The sequence below is a fragment of the Ambystoma mexicanum genome, chromosome 2q, assembly GCF_040938575.1.
Source record: "Ambystoma mexicanum isolate Mex_15411 chromosome 2q, UKY_AmexF1_1, whole genome shotgun sequence".
NCBI lineage: Eukaryota > Metazoa > Chordata > Amphibia > Caudata > Ambystomatidae > Ambystoma > Ambystoma mexicanum.
The window spans coordinates 43735360-43758073 of NC_090924.1; positions in this window are offsets into that span (position 1 = coordinate 43735360).

Consider the following 22714-nt stretch of genomic DNA (forward strand, 5'->3'; position numbering starts at 1 on the left):
GTCATGTAGCAGTCAAATGCTACCTGTTCCTCTTGAAATGGCTAGTGGCAGTGGTTTAAGAACAAACTACCATGATTTTTCCCGACCGCGAACACTGGTAGCTAAAAATCGGGTCAGCCATGTTTTTCAATATGGCACACAAGACCCCTCTATAAAAACAGACTCTGGTCATCTTTTTTTGCCGTTTCTTTTTGGTCAAGGTCCTTCTAGTGTTTGTCTCTGCGTGCCAAACCAGGTTTGGTCCCTTTGTTCATTGGCCTTTGGAGGGCTTCAGTGCTGAAGACCTCCTCTGGCGCCTGAGTGTCTGGGGTGGACAAGATGTGAGGGAGGTGCCCGAAACTCCCTGTGCTTAGTCTCCTAGGAGACCTGGTGCACTCTGGCGTGATTGGCTGGCTGACCGTCCGTCCAGGACAGCCAACCTGCTGGTTGAGTGACAGCTAGGCTGGAATGAATGGGAGAAAACTGTTTTAAAGCAGGTCTCTGGGACTTGGAAGGCAGTGGACCACTGGAATGAAAGAACCAAAGACGAGCTGAACGAAGAAGACTGTTGCAACTCCTGGACCATTGGTTTGCCCTGCGAAGCCCTGCTGCAGGTCCGAATTGCCTGAAACTCCCTCGACAGAAGTCCTTCAAGGACAACTTCTTCCCTTGAGCTGGTGGGCACAACCAACTCGCAAGCCACCTGGAAGCCATCTCCATACTGGTCGAATTTTCATGTGTTGTTGAAACTGGATAGCCAGTGAGAAGTATACCAGATTGTGAACTTTAAGACGCTCACACCTTAAACCGACATTTTGCCATGTTGGTGGCTTCTTCCCTGTGCGGTGCTGGAACCTCCCAACGTCCTCCCTCTTGTCCCCACAACTGAGGCTCAGGAACAGCGACATCTGCAGGAACTGCCAGAAACAACTGCCTCAGCTACAGCTTCTCTTCATTTAAAAGGTACTGTGCAAGTGCGGTAGAGAAGTTCTCTTTGCCGTGGTGAAAGTTTGTGAAACTTTCCCAACTTTGGAGTCTTGTTTGCTCCTAATCCGACATAACTCTTTTCCTTGCAAACTACTTCCAAGAACATCGGCAAAGATTTAACAGTTTACTACCAGAAATGTGCTATCCTATCCAAGATATTGAACCAATGACTTTGGCCCAGGCCTATTGAATTGCCTCTTGTAGTGAACTGATTTTAATTGCCCTGCCTATGAAAGTAACTTTGTTTTTTATTCTTATAACATTTGTCTTTCTACCCCTTTTGAAAGTTACTGAAGTGCCCCTTTGCCCCCTCTTCAGGGGAGCCTAACTTGCTCAGAAACGTATTGGTTGAGTACTGTAGTGCATTATAGTGTGATGAGCTGCTTATTACTAGTGGAATGTTTTCTAACTAAATGTGTAAATAAATGTATATTCTTTTACCAAGAAACCTTGAGTAAGTGCTTGTTTGAACTACTGTGATTACAAGTCCTTTGTGTAACATCTTGTACTGCTCACATCCCTCTTGAGATAAGTCTGGCTGCTCAGCCACTGCTACCACATAGGTGTGTAGTACAGGCTTGTACCAAAGGTGAGATTGTGCTTACACCTGTAGTCTTAATTGTGTGTATTGTTCCCAAAGGGTAATGCATGCAATTCTGCCTAACACAATCACATGGAGTTTTCTGATCAATTGGATCAAAGCTGTATGAACGGAATGAAGCTGTTGATGCAACTACTGGAAAAGCAGCAGCAGAAGAGTAGGTCTAGTGGTTGTGGAGGTCATGTTAATTACCACAGGCTATATCCAAACACTCACTCACCCATCCACCCATCAGATGCAAATACTCTACATCTAACCATCTGACCTCAGTTCAACTGTTCAGATATAGCCTTCTACTCCGAGTGCATGTGTGCTGAGATTCAGAGCCTCCTCTTCTATCTGCAGATTCAAGAACCTCTGCCTTCCACAACCTACAAATAAGAAGGCATACTACACATATGCTCTCATTTTTTGCATCAGTGTTTTGATAACTTCAACAAGTAATGCCCTGTGCTGCAAAACAACATCTCACTGCAGCACCCATCCATACACCAAATCAGTGATTTAAAAAACGTTTCCATTCAAAGTGACTCAGTTGTGCTACTACTTAGATCCCTCCACAATTGCACTCTTAACAACACATTAATTACCAACTTCCTTTTAATAAGCATTAGCAATGTAACAGTTTCCACGTGTGTAGACATGGAAACAGCACTTCTCAAACCCTGCCGTAGTAGTATGAAATAGCACGTCATGGTAAAAGTTGCAAAATGTTGCAGTACATGGCCCTCAGAGCAGTTTCTAGCAAATGGCAAATACATAAACGATGTGCTTTAAATGGGCTAGTACTACCCAGCCCTCAGTATCTGCACTTATTTCTTCACCATTGGAGTACCTGCACTTCTCAAAGCCTGAAATAGAGTACCAGTACTAAAAACGTGGCGGGGTGAAAATAAAAGCATTTAATTTAAGTTCATCACATTCAATGACTAAGTTCCTGCAGCCTTTGCTGGGGAAAGCAGAGACCTCTACCTCCTCTCTCCACCACCTGCAGTGCCAATAGAGTCTTTTTCAGGGCACGCCTTGCAGAACAAAAGGAAAGGCAGGCCTGGACCCCCCACACCCACCAAACTCTTAGAACACTGGTCGCGAAACACTATTTCGCTTAGTGGAATTCACCCGTTACCCATTGGGTCCCTTGAGAGTTTGCATATGGATCTAGGACTCATTTGGAAAGCCTGGGCAATTACTATTTTACATGTGTCTGTTATTAGCAGAGCCGTTTGTAATATGTATGTTTCCCTTGCACCAGTTGGCTGCACTTCTGGTTATTGTATGGATCCCATGTACAGTACTGGCCCCTCCCCTTTCCCATGGCACTTATGCCCCTCCGCCTCCCCTGCACTTGCGCAATCTCAATGTCACGTGGCCTAGTAAGATCGGTGTCTCTGTCTTCCCTCTGTTCCCCTGTCCTTGCCTCGTTGCGCCTTGAAACACTTGTGTATAGGCACATGACAAATGCCATATCATATCAATTGGAGTTGGGATGCAATGTTTTGGACTGAAAACCTGCACACAGCTCCAGTTACCTACCAAATTCCTTATTACAGAATGAAAGCGGGCAGTAACAAACCCCCATCTTGACAGGCTGCCGGTGGTTTCACGGATTAAATTCAAATCCCTCGGTATCATCCATAAGGCTGTCTGGGGCCGGGACCACGCTATCTGCACTCTCTCTTACGAAATATTCCCCCTCTAGACCTCTGCGCTGCTTTGACAACAAGCATTTTGCTAAACAGAGGGCAGGAGGTCTATCGTTTTCCTCAGCTGGCTCCCTTCTTTGGAACAGCCCCCACACCCCTCTTCGTCTTGAGCAGGACTTTCCTAAATTTCGGAAAATCCTCAAGACTTTCTTCTTTACCCCAAATCACCCCCCCCCCCCCCCTCTCCTCTCCTCTGCTAATCTCACGGTCACTTGTTTGGTGTTAAATACATAAAGCTTAGTTTGCAGCTATATCTGCAAGTTTTACATGCAAAAAAGAAAACCTCCATTTATATGGATATTCAAATTTTCTTAGCACATCCCATTACAATAAACTGGAAGTGGATGTTTGAGTGAGAATCCCAGGCATGCTGCTAACCAAAGTTATCTATCTTATCTATAGGCCGACAGGCACCCTGGGCACCTTTGAGGAGGATATATCCATAATCCTATCTGACAATTTAAAAACTACATCTCAAATGTTAGTACTAGGAGATGTCAATTTGGGACTTAATGACCCCAATGATCAGCAAGCTACCGTTATATCTAACGTGCTTACTGAACTTGGCTTATCACAAAGAGTCTCATCACCTACATACAACAAAGGCAGGAGCCTTACCTGTAATGCCTCTTACCTCCAGAACACCTCAATCCTGGACTGACCATGCCCTTCTCTCCTTTACCCTGGCAGGCAAAACGACCACCATTCCACACACCAATAGCTCCATCCATCCTTACTAGGAACAAAAAGAATATTACAGCAGACAAACTCATGCCACTGATCATACCCACTCTTAACTCACTTTCAGATACCTTGGACCCAGCCACCTTGGTAAATGAATATAACAATGTCATGACTAAAGCTCTGGATAGAATCGCCCCACTAAAAATGAGAAAGTGTAAACCAAGAGCTCACTTGAACTCCTGGTTCACCCCCCACCTCAAACTATTGAGAGCCGAAAAAAGAAAATGCAAAGCCACTTCGAAGCATTTACCTAGTGAAGAAAATAAAAGTATCTTAACCATCATATCAGCTCAATACAAAAAAGAAATAATTAAGACCAAACAGGAAACCTTCAACAATAGAATCCACCAGGCCAAATCAATTTCCCATGACAAACCCTTTTGTCACAAACACTTTCTTACCCCATGGAAGACAGCAGACAAACCCCAGAGGTGTTTACCTGACATGGCCTGACACATGGGTCAGCACCCACACCTGACGGCCCTTTCCTTTCCCCCACAGGGATAAAAGGTGGAACAAAAGAGCACAAGGAGAGCAAGGCAGACGGCACAACATGAGAGCTAACTCAGCAAAGCAGTTCAAGAGGAGGCGAAAGACGGTGAATACCGAGAGGGTGACAAGGAGAGAAGTAACTTTGCCCTTGCAATCAAGGCCTGTGAAACCTCTGCAGATGAAATCCTAAGACCGTGAACAATAGCCAGCGTGCGTTGCAGTAGACGTCTACAGTACGCAAAGGCCCTCGAAGGCAAGAGACTTTACCATCGAAGAACCCGATAACTGGAACGGAACTGTCAACTCGTGCTGAGAAAGCTCAAGCGTGTACTGTGCTAGCTGGATCAGAACTGTTGGCTTGTGCCACGAAAGCTCGAGTGTGTGCTGTGCTCCAAGGTCCCACCTTGTCCCGTGCTGAAAACGTGGGGAAGGGAGAGCCCTGACAATCACATCCTGACTTATTATTTGGAACACTTCTTTTTTTAAATGAAACCCTATCACACACTACTTCTATCCTTAGGGGTAAGGAATTAGATTTAGGTTTAGCCTAGGCGTTTTTCCACCCTGTTTTCATTGTTCAATAAAGACCCTTGAACTGTGATCACGTGCATCTGTCTTTACTGTTGCCATCATGAGCTCCTCACACCGCCCACTCTGGGCCCTCTTCCTGCTCCTTCTTGTGAGGCTGAAACTTTACTGTCTTCTTCAACTTCATCTCTGACGTATCTAAGAAGTCAAACTATCAGCTGCACCTCCTCAGAGGTATTCTTACCTTTCTCACTTTCCCCCAGAAGCTCACCGTCTCCAGAGCTCTGGTCCTCTGTAGGCTGGACTACTTTAACAGCCTCTTTCTAAATCTGCCTGCCTCTACTTTTCAACCTTTACAACGTATCCAGAACAGGACTGCGAGACTTGTCCTTGGCCTCAAGCCCAGGGATCGTATCTTTCCAGCAGTGAAATCGGTTTACTGGCTCCCCATGGTTGCAAGGATAAAGTTCAAGACCCTCTGCCTCATTCAAAAGGCTTTCTGGGGTCTGAGGCTGTTCTACCTCCAGCCTTCTCTTCCAAAACATCTTCCTTCTCGACCTCTCTGCTCATCCACCTTCAACTCTCAAGGTCAGACGCTTCTCCAAGCAGAGAGTTGGGGGCAGATCTCGGCCCTTAGCTGCGGCCTCCCTCTGGAACAGCCTCCCTGCCTCTCTCAAACTTGAGCAGAACCACCTCCGGTTCCGGAAGCAACTCAAGACTTTCCTTTTCGCTTTCGCTCTTCCTCTCCCCTGCTGTTGTACCCGACTGCTCCATGCACTGGTGACCTGGATACCCTCTGAACTTGGGCCCAGGCTATAGCATGTCCAGTTGCCCTTGCGCTGCCTCTGGGCTCCTCCAACACTTAAGGGTCTGTTCCTGCAACCCTGCAGTCCGTTCTCTCTGCACTTATGAGCCACCTGCTGGCTGCACTTATTGATTTACCAGCACTTCCTGCTTCCCCTACCCCAAACACTTCTCCCCTTCCCTCTTCCCGGCACTTGCGTGATCCGATTGACAAAAGTTCAAGTAAGATTGTTGTTTTGTCCTCCCTTTGTTTCCTCCTCTTTGTCGTGCCTAGAAACATTTGTGTACAGGCGCGTTATGAATGCCATATCATATCAATAAGAAATATTTAGCAGACATGAAGGAAAGTACACAATAGCAACTGGACTCTATGTTTAGAGAAGCAGAAAAGGTAATGGAGAATTCCAAGATGGCGGCCTGCTAGTGCAGTCACGGCCAGTCGAGCTCTGTCCCCAAAAGAAGCCCAGCTCTGCACAGAGGAAGCGAAGGCCGATCGGAGCTCCATTCATCCCCAACACAATACTGAAGGGCCAGCGGCGAGGCGACTGCATCCCTCAAAAACAAAAGATACAAGCAAAAAGAGGAATAAAAAAAAAGGAATATCTGCGCAGACCGGGATTCCTCCACAAAGCAGGCTGTGAGGGCTGGGGAGTGCAGCTCACATGAAGACAGCGGCTGGGGCAGCTGTGTGCCCTTATCCAGCAGTTGCTGGTTGCCAGAGGGGTCTGCACCAGATCCCGCACACCCCAGTAGCGGGAACCGTCGGACGGCTAGTGGAGCGAGACCTCCGGGTGCCAGCGCTGCGGTTCTTCTGCCCCAGGGTGCGGCTCAGGAGAAGGGGGAAAGCCCAGTTAAGGAGACCGGACTAAGTCCCGGGGTCCCACGAAGAATAATTCTGCATCCCCACAACAGGTGCGGTCATGCGCACAGGGGCTCAGGAGTGCCTCCTCCCCCATTGGTGAGCTTACCGGAGCAGGCACACCAGACAGTATTAAACAATGATCGGGAGGCTGAGAAGGATACCGCCCCCACACAATAAGGTGAGCACCATGGGAGGCAGCAAAGCAGCATCTAGACCCACGTTGGACAAATTGTGCTGGTCAGAGCGAACAGAGAATCAACGGTCCTTGGAGGGGTTGGGATCACCCGGGGCATGTGTCTAAGGCTGGGTGAGCATCCAGAACCCGGAGAGAGAAACTCGCAAAGGATACCCCACACGTAGGGTGAAATCAGCGATACTGATTAACAGAGTAGTCCATAGAAAGGAAGTATGCCACCCGAAAGTCTCTGTGAAAGGTGCATTATTTGTAACACTAAAGCGAATTAACTGCAAAAGCAAAGTATATGATATGATATTCATAACGCGCCTATACACAAGTGTTTCAAGGCGCGACAAGGCAAGGGGTGGAGGGTCCTAGGTAATACCAGAGAGGTTGCCAGCTGAGTGACGAAGCTGGCTAAACTACTGCTGGCCAAGAGAAGAGTAGCAATAGAACAAAGCACCCAGATATAGAGCGGTGGCGGGAAGATATTCTCTATTGTAATGAAATGGAGGTGGAATATGGCAGAGTGATGCACCCCAGTGCTACACCCAAAAAGAGATGGGCGCTGTCTAAGCAGTATAATGATGGAGTCTCAACAGTGATGGAGAGGATAGTTGCAGGGGCTGGGGGGTGTATCTCTCGATAGGAAAGGCAACTAGAGTATAAGCTAAGATGAGGGAATTTAAGATGTATGTATCAAATAACCAGCTAGTTATGGAATGGAGAGAGGAGAGGGGTTGATTCACTGAGCCACTGCATTGTTTTGTATTCTTGTTTAAATAAACAGATTCCAACAACAACAAAAAGCAATTGACAAAGGGCATTGCCCAATTCATGAGACCATAACAGGGAAATGCGGATCCTAAGGCTCATAGAAACCTTGCCCAGAATGAACCAACAGATCAGTGAGGACAACAACAAGAGACAATTGTTCCAACTACAAATACAGAAGGAGAAAATAAACAAGGGGGAAGGGGAGCTGAGAGAAAATGCATGTCAAACCTTAGAGGAAGCATTTTACCCAACGTAAAGATACCCTTGAGTTTAGTGAACAATGGGCAAAGGCTGATAGGTAAACAAATTGGCCGGCATTTCAGTAGTGGGCCACATGTCCATCTGTCTTGGCTGGCATTTCAGTAGTGGGCCACATGTCCATCTGTCTCTCACTCTTTTTTAAGAGGTATGCTTGCGGGAATAAAATGGTGTATCCGCCGGAAGTAGTCATTAACAGCAAGGAAGACGATTGTTGCAACAAACAAGTAAGCTTTTGACTGTCTCCATTTAGGACACACAGGATGAGATGGAAAGTGCAGCCGCTCAGCAAGTGCATATAGACAGAGATCCAAACACAGGTCGCTTTTCAAAGTTAGCTAGCGTAGCATTGCATTTCTGCACAAGGCCAGTGTTATGACCTTAAGTGGGGTCAAATGGTTGAAAGGATACATTGGATGCCAGGAGATCTTCAAGTTCATTTAATCAGATGATATCAAGAGATTCCTTCAGATACAGGATCAAGGGACGCCCACTGGCTCCCACCACCCAGGCTACATCTTTGTCAACTGTCCTGGGTGGAACCTCCACACACAGCATTCCACCCAGTCATACCCAAACATTCCATTCCTAACCTCATACATCAATCACTCAGCATATATACAGGCAGATGACTAAACAGCCTAACATGGAAAAGGATATCAATCCTAACAGCCCAATAAGGGGCACTTTAGCTGTAGTTCAGGATGTGGTTTCACGCATAGTGAGTAAAGCAAGCATATTATAAAAGTGCAGGCTAGCATTTTTCAAATGCCTATGTAAAAATAAGAATAGTTACTTATTTAATGAGCAGCTGGTGCAGAATGGCCATCAACTGTCGCCATGAGTTTTCCACAACACAAGCAGGTAAATGCATTCATCCGTCTTTAGCCCCAATAAAAGAATAGGAGTGGCAAAGTGCACTAGCACCCACGGCACAGACTCGTTGGCTTTTTTATTTTTACAACATGCCATTAAAAGTTAGCTGGCACGCACACGCTGAGCCCTCACAGCGAAGGACAAAGGGAAGAAAGAAGCATATATTTGCCGCACCTGAGCCTACAGATGGTCTAAAGGTCATTTATAAGTGAGCTCTTGTCTTTTGTAAGATACCACCAAAAATGTGCAGTTTTGTAAATAAAGTTTTTAAAAAAGGAATTTACATCCATCTATGTATGTATTGGGTACAGGCACATTGAATACAAAGATTAGTTTCCTTAGCATACAAGTATTGTGTGCCCACAAATGGAGACTTGAATACAGAGATCCTGTATACGAGGGTGACATAACTTTTGAACATAATCAAAGGTGAGTGGCAACTACTTCTCTGGACATGTGAGAAGGTGTTTCTCAACCTCAGTTCAGAAGGGGAGGTTTTCATATCCATTTATTTTGGATTGTTCACACATAGAACAATCAGATATGCTATGGACCTATAGCATTACATGTTTGCTTTAACCCCTTAAACTATATACACGTAATGAGAGATGTACTTAGTGTTCATTTATATATTATATACATGCATTACTTACTGTAATAGCATTTCTGATGATTGTATCTGCTTAGAGTCACATGCTATGCATATAGTCCGACATCCAGTGGTAATCGCAGAGTATTGCATCTGGTCTTTCTAGGATCGAAACGGGACGACGACATGGGTGTGCCTGTAACACTATCCCCAACGTGACGTGTAGTGTGCCCAAACTCCCTCACGCGTCACGGCCCCTCCGATTGGATTTATTCTGCCATGAGGGAGCCTAAGGACTATTGTGAGTTCATAAAAGAGAGAAAGTAGTAAGACGTCTATGTTCCTTCTACCCGAGCGGGGAGGAAGGATGGGCGCATGCAAATCTAAGCAGATACAATCATCAGAAATTATATTACGGTAAACAATGCATGCCTTCTGATGTTTGTTAATCTGCTTAGAATCACATGCAGTTCACAGACTGGCGATCAGTTCCCGGAGTTGGATGTGGGTTGGGAGAAGGAACAGTAGTGAAAAGATGTCTTAGTACTGCTTGTCCCACCTGAGAATCAGACCTAGAATGAGTATCTAGGCAATAGCGTTCATTGAGTGGCAAAGAGCTCCAGCAAGATCCTACGGACTCCTAGGAAGCAGGACTGGCCGAGCCTAAGCCCCCTCAACAGAGTGTGGGACCCCAGAAACAAAGTCCTCAAAATCCAGAAAACCTTCTCGATACATTCACCTTCCAGGTGCCAGTCGAAATTGTCTGCTTTTCCTCTCCCCTTTCCAATCGATATTATTTTAGTTTTCGATTTGTTAATTTCTAAATGGTTTTCTGTGAGGTATTCGGCAAAATTGGTCAGCTGTCTCTGTAATCCAATGGCAGTTTGGTCAAGAAGAATAATGTCGTCCGCATATAGTCTTCTAGATATTTTAACCTGAACAAGTCGCGGAAGGAAGGCTTTAACCCTTGACTCCATTTCCTTGTAATCTCCCATGTAAGCCAAAAAGAGAGCCGGGCCAGCGGACAAACTTGTTTTACCCCTCGATTTGTGATTATTTCTTCAGATAGAGTCTCTTGATGGTTTAGGCGGACTTGTATTCTGGTGTTGTTGTGGAGTGCTGTGATTGGTTGCAGTATTTCAGCCGGGCAATTCCTTCTACAGTCTTGCTCTGTCTACCTGATCGAAAGCTTGGCTTAGGTCGATAAACGCCATGAAAATTTGAGGGCCTCCTGCCAGTGATTTGCTCTTCAAGATGCTCAAAGTTAGTATATTGATGTTAGTACCCACATTTTTTTTGAAGCCGGACTGGAAAGGATCGTCACAAGGTGCCCCACTTGAACATGATTGAAATTGGCGTAGCAGCAGTGACCCATATACTTTTCCAATCACGTCCAGAAGTGCGATAGGACCGAAATTCTTGGGGTCATCTCTGTTTCCTTTCTTAAAGATAGGAACTACTACTACTGAGGTAGTCCAAGAGTTTGGTAGTTTCTTGGCTTTTGCAGATCTCTGAAAAACCTGGCTAATGAACAAAGACCATTCTTGTGGATGCTGTTTCAGGTGCATGTTTGACAGCCCATCAGGGCCTGGGGCTCTTGAGTTCTTAAGTTTCTTCAGGACTTCCAAGATATCCTGTCTGTTGTGAAGATCCACCCAGGGCGACACATCTTGTTCCTGTGAGCTTGTCGAAATCCCAGATGGGTCGTAGAAAAGACTTTTGTAGTGTGTCGTCCAAGTGTCTTCTCCAATGCTGTTTATTAGCAAGTCACTCATAGTTCGTTCAGTAGAGTTGATCAGAGCCTAGAATTTGCGGGTGTTATTGCAGCAAACAGCCCTCAACATTTCTTCTGAGTCCTTTGGTACAAGGTAAGGCAGTAGGATTTTAGCCAGGTCTTATAAAGCTTCAGTCCGACAGATAGAGCTTGTCTGTTTGCCTCTGAGGTGTTGCTAGCTAGTGCTCTTCTTAATTTTCTTAAGGGATGTCTTTTTGCAACCAGTGTTTGATCATAATTGTGAATAGATTTCTTTGTGGCTGCACCTTGGTTCAATTTGGGTTTTTTAAAGGTGTTCAGTAGCGAGCAGTAGTCTGGTTGAGGATTAGGCACTCTCGATGTTCCCAGATGAGCATAGTTGCTGGTCAGAGTGATGATGTTGTTTGCACTCAATGAGAGACGATTTCCTTTGAGGTTTACTACTAAGTTGAGTTAGGCATGATTTTTTCCACTGAAAAAGATGGCCACGTTGTGCTCAGTAAGTTGTGATCGCTAGCCAGAGTTTTAAGAATGCTGAAGGAAGCAATGATTTTGAGCAGTGGGATTGAGGCAAAAATGTAATCAATTGTAGCCGATGAGTTACAACCTTCGCAGGTTGGAGTGTGGTCAGTGCAGGCATAGGTGGTATCTAGATTAACTAGATCTCTGTAATTCATCAAAGAGAGCCAAGCTTTGCCAGGCAGCTCTGCCATAGTCCCCAGAGACCGTGGGGACTTTTTATGCAGACTGCGTTTAGGTCCCTGCAGATGAAGAGGTGTGTTTCTGCATTACCAATGTATGATCAATCGATTTCTTGCTCTATCATGTCCAGAAAGTCGTTGTCGGTGATAGCATCTGAGTTGCAATAAGTGTTCATGATTATGGCCGATGCAGTCGGTGGCTTGCCAAGTTCTGAGTTCCAATAGGTCCACTTCACTTGAACTGTTAATAGGAATAGAGTAGGTGTGGATTTTAATCATTTTCATCCCTTTCCCTGAGCGTGTTTTGCTATTAGCAGGTCTGAGGATGGCCACCCTTTGGGTCCTTTTTTTGCTGGAGCAAAAGAAAAATCGAACCCGTCTAAGAAGGGCTTCTCTGTGAGCCACATCTACTGGAGGCACAAAATTTCAAACGAAGCCAAGTTCACATCTCCCGGAACCATGAGGTGAGAAAACCCTTGTGTATTCCATGAGCCTAATCTAGTAACTGAGTTGGTGTTGAGTCATTGTGTTGTTGGGTCAGGTGACTGTATATTCTTGAGTTGCTATTTTCTTTGGAGGGCAAGAGACTTCGTAAACCAAGCCCATAGGTTCTGCAGGGAATTAAGTTTTCCCATTTCAGTCGGCTGTTTGGATTCTTTGTCGATGGTCTGCGTAAATGTTCTTTTTATTGATGTCAATCGGCCAATCGGTCTTCGTACAGTTTCTTCGACAGCCTCTGGCTTTCCTTCTTTGCTTTGCGTTCAGGTTACTTCTGATCTTTCTTCTTGGGTAAGTTGAAGTTCTTTACCTTTGTCGCCCTGGGACCTTCTCAACCTCTCCATAGGCATTTCAGTAGACCCTTCTTGAGAACCAAGTTGGTGACGCTTGTTTCCACTGTTATCGGTTGGTGATCTGTGCGCCTGATCTTTTCTTTTCTTATTGGTAGACTTGAGTGTATTTGGCGTTGCCTGTGGGTATCCTGCAGTTGGTATCTCAATTCATCAATTTCTCTGAGGTCGTATCCTACTTTCAGGAGGCTTCCCATGGAGTCATGTAGCCTCTGTTTTACAGATCTAGAGGTTATATACAGGTATGTGGTTGTTAAGACGGATTTCTGAACTCTGTCCTGGTGGCGCAGAAGTTCAGAAGGCCAACCTAATTACTTGGAACAGGGTAACCTCTGGACGAGCCAGACCAATCAAGGTAGCGATCGCGGCGGTCAAGACTAGGTCTCAAGAGGGGTGAGGGTGACTGAAAGCCCGCAATGAGCACACAAAGCAAGATCACTTACAAACTACTCCAAACAGTTGTTATTTTAAAAATATATACACATTTATTTCAAGGCCTTTAAAACAATGACCATAGCGAGAAAATCACAATATAACGATAGTAAACCAACACATATCATATCAACACAATATATATACAAATACAACAAGTCTCAAGCGTTATATGCACGAAATGGGTAGTCCACCTAAAAGGGAAGGAAGACAGGCAGTGCGAAATAATGCTTAGACCCAGTTCGCCTTCAGAGGCACCTAACTAGATGGAAGTCCGAGCCCTGCGAAGAATGGAGCCTTGTGCTCAAAAGTACCTGCACGCGCTGGTGCCAACGGGCAAAAGGAGAAGCTCTTCGAGGGGAATCAGGCAGTTCAGTTTAGTGCACAAAAGAAAAAGAACAAGTTCTGCGACTCAAGCGCAGCCTCCACAGTGGGCAGAAGCAGAGCGCGAGTACGGAAAAGGGTGCTGTTTGACACAGCGGGGAAAAGCAATGGGCTCCTGCAGGAGGGCGACCAAATCCTAGCTATGCTACTCATCGGTCCCCGATGCAAGCAGACCCAGGCTTCTCCGTGTCAGTTTCAGCAGCTGGCAGGTTCAGAAGAGCAGGGAACGCCTCGTCGTCGTGTTGAGTAAAAAGACGTCCCAATCGAAGAAACCCGCACAGTTTGTTACCACAGCAGGGCAACGGAGCGGCCGTGTGTATCTGAGCCAAATGTACACTACTCACTTCAGACCTGGGAACACCAAGTGTACGAAGCGTGTGAGAGTGACAAGGACTCGAAATACTACACAGCCGTTACAGAGCAAAACTCCCGTGTAAGCTGGTCAGTCAGCTGGATGGCCCAGAGACGCTTCCGAAGGCTTACTGGCAGGAGATGGTGAAGATGCCGAGAATAGCTGTTCCCGCTATTCCAAGGGTCGAAGTACCAGTACAGGCCTTCTGGTTCGATCAAAGGTGAAAAGGGTTTCACAAGACGACAGCAGTGCAGAGGAGAAGTCCTTCAGCGGGCCACCAGCGATTCCTCGGTCCAGCCTCTTGGTTGCAGGATACTTGGCTCCTGTATTCCTTTGTTCGTGAGAACTCAGGAGATCGACATGGTAGTGGTGATTCCAGCCCCCTCTTATCCACGGTTCCCTTCGCGCCAAAACGGAGGGGACCCAATGGGAGATCCGCTCATCAACACTCACACCATTCGTGGACCAATCACGGACCACGGTGGTCCCAGGCATTCACACCACCCTAGACTCTCTGGCACCCAGGATGTGTATTGGGACCAGACATTCCAGCCCACATCCTGGAGGCACACACAAGACATGTAGAAGCCCACGAAAGCATCCGTGTTTCGCGGGAAAGTACATTCCCAAATAAGGAAGGCCCGGGTCGGCTCGACCTGGGGAAGGTGAAGGGAGCAAGACGGTCAGCGGACAGGACAAAGGAGCCTCGTGGTCTGGCCATTTTGGGAGCCAAGCCACCATTTTGGGTTAAGCGCGGAAAACGTGCTTAGAACGCCAAAAGGAGCTCAAAACACAAGAAACGATCGCTGCCACCATTCCTGTCCCTGAATCACTTGCACTGATCAGATACAATCCTAAATGAGTATCTAGGGCCTGTAGAAGGCTAGAGACCCAAGAGAGCTGTAACTTAGCTTACAGTGCCCTCTTGTGTCATGTTGCACGAAAGCCGCAACATTATAAAAGAAACTACGGGAAACAGCGTTCCCCGGTACTGACTGTCTTAAGGGCATGTCATTTTCCCCATAAGAAAGGAGCGAAAGCCCAGAGGAGTGCAGCAGAAGGCTGCACTTCTCTGGCAAAGTCAAGAACAAGGTGAAAAACAACAGCAAAAAGTTTAGGGGTTGCCACATGGAAGGAAAATTACCTACAATTACGAAATCTTTCCTAACACTCGCCCCTCCCAGACTATGGACAGGGGGAACTAATTCACCCCTGGATGAGTCTCTTGTTCAGGTCGGTTAAACATTCTGGACAACCCATCAGCATTGCTATGTTGGACACCTGGCCTATGCTCAATAGTGAAGTCGAAGCCTTGTAGACTTATGGACCACCTAAGCAACTTTGGATTCTCCCCCTTCATGTTCATTAGCCACTTTAAGGGCTTATGGTCAGTTTGCACAGTGAAGTGGGTCCCATAGAGGTAGAGCCTCAGCTTCCTTAGGGCCCACACAACAGAGAAACATTCTTTCTCTACCGTGGACCATCTGAGCTCTCTGCCCTTAAGCTGGCGGCTAATAAAACCAACAGGGTGTTCCTTACCCTTCTCATCTACTTGTGATAGTACAGCTCCTATCCCAGTGTCAGAGGCGTCCGTCTGCACGATAAAAGGTCTTTGAGAATCAGGGGCCCTGAGGACAGGGGCCTGGCACAAGGAGTCTTTTAAGCCATTGAAGGCCTTCTCACACTCGTCGGTCCAAGTTACCTTCTTGGGTTTCTTCGGAGTTGTGAGGGCAGTCAGAGGGGCAGCTATGGTGCCATAGTCTGCCACAAAATTGCGGTAATACCCTGTGAGTCCTAAGAAGGCTCTCACTTGGGTTTGCGTAGTGGGGGTAGGCCAGTCTTGTACTGCTTGTACTTTACTGGGAAGAGGCTGTATCCTCCCTCCACCTACTTCATGTCCAAGGTAAACCACTGAGCCTTGTCCAATCTGGCATTTACTAGCCTTTATGGTCAGGTGTGCTTTCTAAAGAGCCTGGAGCACAATCCCGAGGTGTTTCACATGGTCTTCCCAGGTGGCACTGAAAACTGCTATATCGTCCAGATATGCAAGACAGAATTCATCCAACCCATTCAACACATGATTCACAAGCCTCTGGAAAGTGGCAGGTGCATTCTTCAACCCGAACGGCATTACCCGGAATTGGTAAAGGCCGTCTGGAGTACAAAATGCTGTCTTCTCCTTGGCATGTTCTGCTAAAGCTATTTGCCAATAGCCAGCAGTGAGGTCAAACATGCTGAGGTACTTGGAGGCACCCAAAGTATCCACCAGCTCATCTGTTCGAGGCAAGGGGTGTGCATCTGTCTTGGTGACAGCATTCAGAGCCCTATAATCCACGCAGAACCTCAATTCAGAAGTGCCTGCCTTTGGAACCAAAACCACAGGGCTGGACCAAGGACTACTAGAGGGTTCAATCACCCCAAGGTCTAACATCTTGTTTACCTCGGTCTTAATATAAGACCGTACTTTGTCTGACATCCTGTATCCCCTACATTTGGTAGGTACACTGTCTCCCGTGTCTATGTTGTGTTTGCACCAAGGTGTCAAACCATGCGACTGTGAAAACAGGGGGGAAAACTGCCTAAGCAAACTTTTCACCTCAGCCTGCTGATCAGAAGTCAGGTGAGGGGCCACTCGGACACCCTCAAAGGAGCTATCTGAAGGACCGCTTTGGAACAGGTCGGGGAGAGGTTCAGACTCCTCTTCCTCAATATCTGAAGCCAGTAGCAGTGCTGCAATTTCGACTCTTGGGACAAAAGCCTTCAGCCTATTCACGTGAAACACTTTTGGAGCCTGTCCAGGCCTGCCAAGGTCCACTAAATAGTTCACCTCACCCAGGGGCTCCACCACTGTGTAAGGGCCGAACCATTTGTCCTGTAAAGCTCGAGGCCTTATGGGATTCATGATCAGGACTTGCTGACCAGGTGTAAAGTTGATGAGGGAAGCTTTCTGGTCGTACCAATGTTTCACCAGCGCTTGTCCTGCCTTCAATTTATCACTAGCCAAGCCCATCAGAAGTACCATCCGTTTTCTGAGCCCTAGCACATAATCAACTACGTTGGTAGTAACAGGGGGAGTGGGCATCTCCCATCCCTCTTTGACGATGGCTAAGGGTCCCCGTACGGGATGACCGAACAGAAGTTCGAAGGGGCTGAAGCCAACACCCTCCTGTGGTACCTCTCGGTAGGCAAACAGTAAGCATGGTAAAAGAAGATCCCATTTTCTTCTCTGAGGTTCCTCCAGAGCCCCAATCATGCTCTTTAACGTTCTGTTGAAACGTTCCACCAGACCATTGGTCTGGGGGTGGTATGCAGAAGAGAACTTGTAGGTGACCCCACATTCTTTCCACATAGCCTGCATATACTTCGACATAAAGTTGCTGCCACGATCCGACACAACTTCTTTAGGGAAGCCAACCCTAGTAAATATGCCAAGTAAAGCTTTTGCAACTGACTTGGCAGTTACAGTTTTCAATGGGATGGCCTCAGGATATCTGGTTGCATGGTCAACCAGCACCAGGATAAACCTATTGCCCGAGGATGTTTGCAGGTCAAGGGGACCAACGATGTCGATCCCTACCCTTTCAAATGGTACCCCCACAACTGAAAGCGGTACCAACGGAGCTTGGATTGTCGCGCCAACCTTACCAGACAACTGGCAGGAGGCACAACTCCTGCAGTGACTTTCTACTTGCACCCCCATCTTGGGCCAGTAGAAGTGCATGGATAACCTTTGCTTGGTCCTCTTCATACCAAGGTGACCAGCAAGGGGAACTTCATGCGCCAACTGCAGGAGGAAGGGCCTAACAGCAAGGGGAACCACCAACCTCCTATGGTCTCCTTCTCTAGACTCTGTGGGCTCACTATACAGGAGTCCACCTTTCCAATAAATCCTATGCGTCCCAGGAGGTTCACCCTCAAGCTGGGAGCAGGCCTGTCTCCTTAGGCCTTCCAGTGATGGGCACTCACGTTGGCCTTTACTGAATTCGTCCCTATCAGGACCTCCTTCAACTAACAAGTCTTATAGTTCAGGATGATCGTTGGGGTGAAATACTTCAGGCATCGCCACCTCCTCGTCAGGCCCGGGCGATTGACCAACTTCCTCCACCGCAGTGGTAGGCGAGCTCGGGGGAATATTCTCTTTCCCTCGTCTTGACTTGTCGACTCCTTTCGCCTTGGGTTTCCCCTTCGGCTGGGGCGGCGTATTGGTCTTGGCCAATGCTGCCCGTGCTTGAGACCGTGTGTAGGGTCTTTCGGCAGTGTCTCCTACGAGCCCTAAAGCTCTGAGATCATTACCTAACAAGACCTTTCCCGGGACGTTTCTCTGAATGCTCACTGGAATCCTGACTGCTGTACCATTTAAAGTAAGATTTACAGGTATTACTGGGAACATACGGAGTGGGCCGTCAGCCAACTTAGTGGGCATCAGAGTAGCTCTGGCAACTTCCTCTGAGTCTACCAAGGTAGAATCCACTACAGTGCGACTGCAGCCACTATCCATAAGAGCTGGAGTATCTACTCCATTGATCAGCATACTGCCTTTAAAGTAGTGCTTGGTATTATCCGGAATCCTAGCATAAGCCTCTGCGACTTTAGGCTCCCAGGAACCCAGGGACACTAAAACTACCTCAGCCTCTATCCCGCTGGGAAATGAGTCTGAGGAGAAGGATGCTCCTGTAATTTCTTCTTCCTCGTAGGAGGAGAAGGCCAGATTAGCGGAGTGGACCCCCAAAGGTCTAACCTTACACCGGGGATCCCCCTTCACGTGGTCAGTTGCTCCACAAGCAAAACAAGATCCATTGGGTCTGTTTACATAGGGAGGCTTATTGTAACCAGAGTTCTGTTTCGGAGGCTAACCTACACTACCCTGTGAGTTCTCTTGTGTCTTACTCTTATTTTTCTTTTTGTGGCCCTTATGAGAAGAAGATTTATCAGATTCTCCACCCTCCAGATCTTTGGACTTTTTCCCTTCCTCCTGCTTACCAGGATGAGTTTTGTCCTTATGGGACACTCGATGTGACACCCATAAGTCTGCTGCAATGGCCAGCTTCTTAGGATCTATCTCCTTCGAATCGGCCAAATGCTGCTTAAGCTCCAGGGAAGAAGATGCAAAAATGTGTCCCAGCATGACAAGATTTATCATGCCTTCGAAGGTAGAAACCTTATACCTTCGACCCGCCAGTTAAGTTTTTCAAGGATTCAGTGACATAAGATACCCAAGTACCACCTTCCTTTTTCTTATACTCTCTGAAACGTTTCAAATATTGGGCCGGAGTCTTCCCAAACTTTAAAATGAGAGTTTGCTTTAACATTGCGAAATCAGCTCGCTCAGCCTTCGACATTTCCATAATGGCACTGCAGCCAGAATGGGGCAGTCTGCTGAGTAACCAGGCAATCTTATCAGCATTGTCAACTTGTTGAACTTCGCATGCATACTCAAACGCATTCAGCCAGTCCATAATGTCATTCCTTTCCTCATACACACTGAGCAGATCTTTCGTAAACTGTGGTTGAGAGGAGGCCCCAGACCCATGTCCAGGACCCTTGGACCCATTTGCAAACTGAAGCTTGGCCAGTTCCAACTGGTGATCCCTGTCTTTTTGTTTTTCTGCCTGTTCGATTTTTAGTTTGGCTATGCTGAATTCAAGCTCCTTCTGCCTAAACCGCAGCTCTTGCTTCTTGAATTCAAGCATAGCCTCCCCTTCAGCACTGGCAGAGGAAACATTAGACATCTCATCCTCCCTGTCCTCGTGGTCGCGATGGATCAGTGCAGCGGCAGAACCGTCGGTTCTACCAGTGAGAGCAGCCCCACCTCCTTCCGCACTGTCCTCAGAAGTTATAGCGTCAAGCTGCGCTTCTTGCCACGCCACGATTCTTTGGATCATTTCCAATTTCGTGCCTTGAGAGGAAACACCTCTCTCCGCACACATCTTTTTCAATGTTTCTGATTTGGAAGCATTTAAAGTTAACAAGGTATTTGTTTCCATACTGTTAGCTAGGGCTATGGCCTTTTTAAAGTTATACTACAACAATTCACTACGTGTCCTGGTTGGAATAACCTGAAATGCCCTAGTTCGTGCGCAACACTGGATACCTTCAGTCGTATCCCACCGCTGTACACCAATTTGTTAAGACGGATTTCTGAACTCTGTCCTGGTGGCGCAGAAGTTCAGAAGGCCAACCTAATTACTTGGAACAGGGTAACCTCTGGACGAGCCAGACCAATCAAAGTAGCGATCGCGGCGGTCAAGACTAGGTCTCAAGAGGGGTGAGGGTGACTGAAAGCCCGCAATGAGCACACAAAGCAAGATCACTTACAAACTACTCCAAACAGTTGTTATATTAAAAATATATACACATTTATTTCAAGGCCTTTAAAACAATGACCGTAGCGAGAAAATCACAATATAACGATAGTAAACCAACACATACCATATCAACACAATGGGCCTCATTACGACCCTTGCGGTAATCCGCCGTCATTACCGCCATGGCGTAATGAACGTTAACGCCGTGGGACGATGGCGTAAAGTGCGCCACATTAGGACCCATCGCGCACGAGCATTACGCCATGGCGGTAATGTAAACAGCGCCATGGCGGTAATGCCCCCAAAACGGCACCTACCGGCATCGTATGCGGCGCAAGGTGCACCACCGCCACCGCCGTACATAGCGGTGACCGTAGTTAGCGGTCACCGCAATTAGCGGTGACCGTAGATAAGCGGAACCGGAAGTAGCGTCACCGCGGCGGAACGGGAAAGAGCACGGCGGCCATCTTTAAAAACACAATCCATTGCCATCCTCCGAAACCACTGGACATCCGAGCCTGAGACCCCGCCAATACCGTCTTCAACCTTCTACCTGCAGGAAGATGCCTAAAGTTTTGAAAAAAGCCTGTGACCGCCAGCGGCAAGACCGCTTCTCCAGAGAGGAGCTTACCATTCTAGCGGAGACCCTCCAGGAGAACGCTGCAGTGGTATTCTCCAACCAACTGACAAGACCGGCCATATCCAAGAAGAAGGCCATATGGGCACTGGTAGCTCAGCGGGTCAGTGCCGTGGGAACAACACCCCGCAATGTCAAACAGTGCCGCAAGCGGTGGGACGATCTCCGGCTCAGAGTCAGGAGCATACTATCAGCCAACATGAACCTGGCAATGGCAACTGGGGGAGGATCGGAGTCCCCTATACAATTGCAGCCATGGGAGGAAATCTGTGCCTCCACAATCGGAATGCAGAGCATTGAAGGAGTAGGAGGAATGGAGAGAGGAGCCCCGACATCGGGCGATGCAGGTAGGTGGCTCAAATCAAGGCATGCAAATCTCACCTAAGTCCATTCATGTGAAGTACAATGTTGGCCCATAGTGTGAATGCAACACATCAGCAGGAGACTGCCCACAGATACATCCGATCTGCACCCTGTACACATGCAGCACGCACACCCTAACTGCAGGCACCCACATACCTCCATGCTACTTCCACACAAAAGGGAGACAACTTTTTTCCCCTGCATGAAATGTGCCACATGTACTAACTGATGAGATGCCAGTCGCCACAATGCCCGGCCAATGTCCGCAGACCCATCAATAACACTCTCCCTCCTCTGTCCCACCACAGGCTCAAATTCCGACCTTGAGGAAGAGGACACCACAGCCTCCACACCCACCAAGAGGGCCAGGCCAACTGTGCCAACGCCACAACCCTCCACCTCTGTCGTCCCGAGGAAAACACCACAGCAGGCAAAATCCCTGCAAGGGAAACAGGACAGGGCACAGACAGCCACCCCAGCAGGCAGTACAGCAGCAGCAGCAGCAGCAGACATCACACCAATCATGCCCACAGAAGCCACAGCCTCTGCTGCAAGCAGCACAATTGGGGAGACTGCTGCCATTGCTGCCTCCTCCGATAGCGAAGCAGGGATCTTTGAGGAGAGTGATGTCAGAAGCCCCACAGGCCACCCTCATTCCCCCTACCTGTCCCTAAGCAGCCCGCATGCGGATGCCACACAGGGTCAGCCAGAGGATGACGATTGGCCAGCCACTCCATCCCCGCTGCAGGGGCAGATCAGCCCAATGGGAATACCACTGCCATTAGCCATGGGCCAGAATTCCAACCATTCTCTGGAGGCGATTGCCACCCGGCAGCAGCAACTTTCCTCGCTGCTCGAAGAACATGTTGCTGAATGTGGGGGGTCAAGTGCAGCAATGGAGAAATGTGCTGAGACTGTGAAGGCAGCAATAGAGTCGTCCACAAAGGACATCTGCGCGGAACTAGCTGCTGTGCGGCACGCCATCACTGACCTTGTGCAGACAATACGGGCCATGCGTCCAAATGAGCAGGCAGGATCCTCCTCGGTTGCCAGCTCGACACCGAGCAGCCCCATCCGCCGATCGGGGAGGAACCTCCGCAGCACAGGCAGGGGTGCCCCGGGGGCCAGTGGAGGGGGCTGCCAATAGTGGCCGGACAGTGTAGGAATCCTACTACTGACACTGCTGCACAGACCAACTCACACCTTTGTTGGGATTCCAGGGGGGGGGGGAGGGTGGAGGGGGGAGTGGGTGTGTTGGGGTGTGCAGGGGGGTGGCGGGGTGGTGTGTTGGGGAGTTAAGGGGGGAGTTTGGGGGGTGTGTGTGCAGGGGGGAGGTGGGAGGTGGGAGGGGGTGTGTTGGGGTGTGCAGGGGGGAGGTGGGAGGTGGGAGGGGGTGTGACACGACAGTTCATAGTTCAAATACACTTTTTCGTTTCAAAAAAGGAAATGTGTGGACATTTTCATTGCGTATGTGTGCTTTATTGGTGTCCAGTCCTCAGTGTGCATGCCCCAGAGTCACACAGTGCCCCAAGTGCAGTCTCCATGCGATGAACACCAGCCG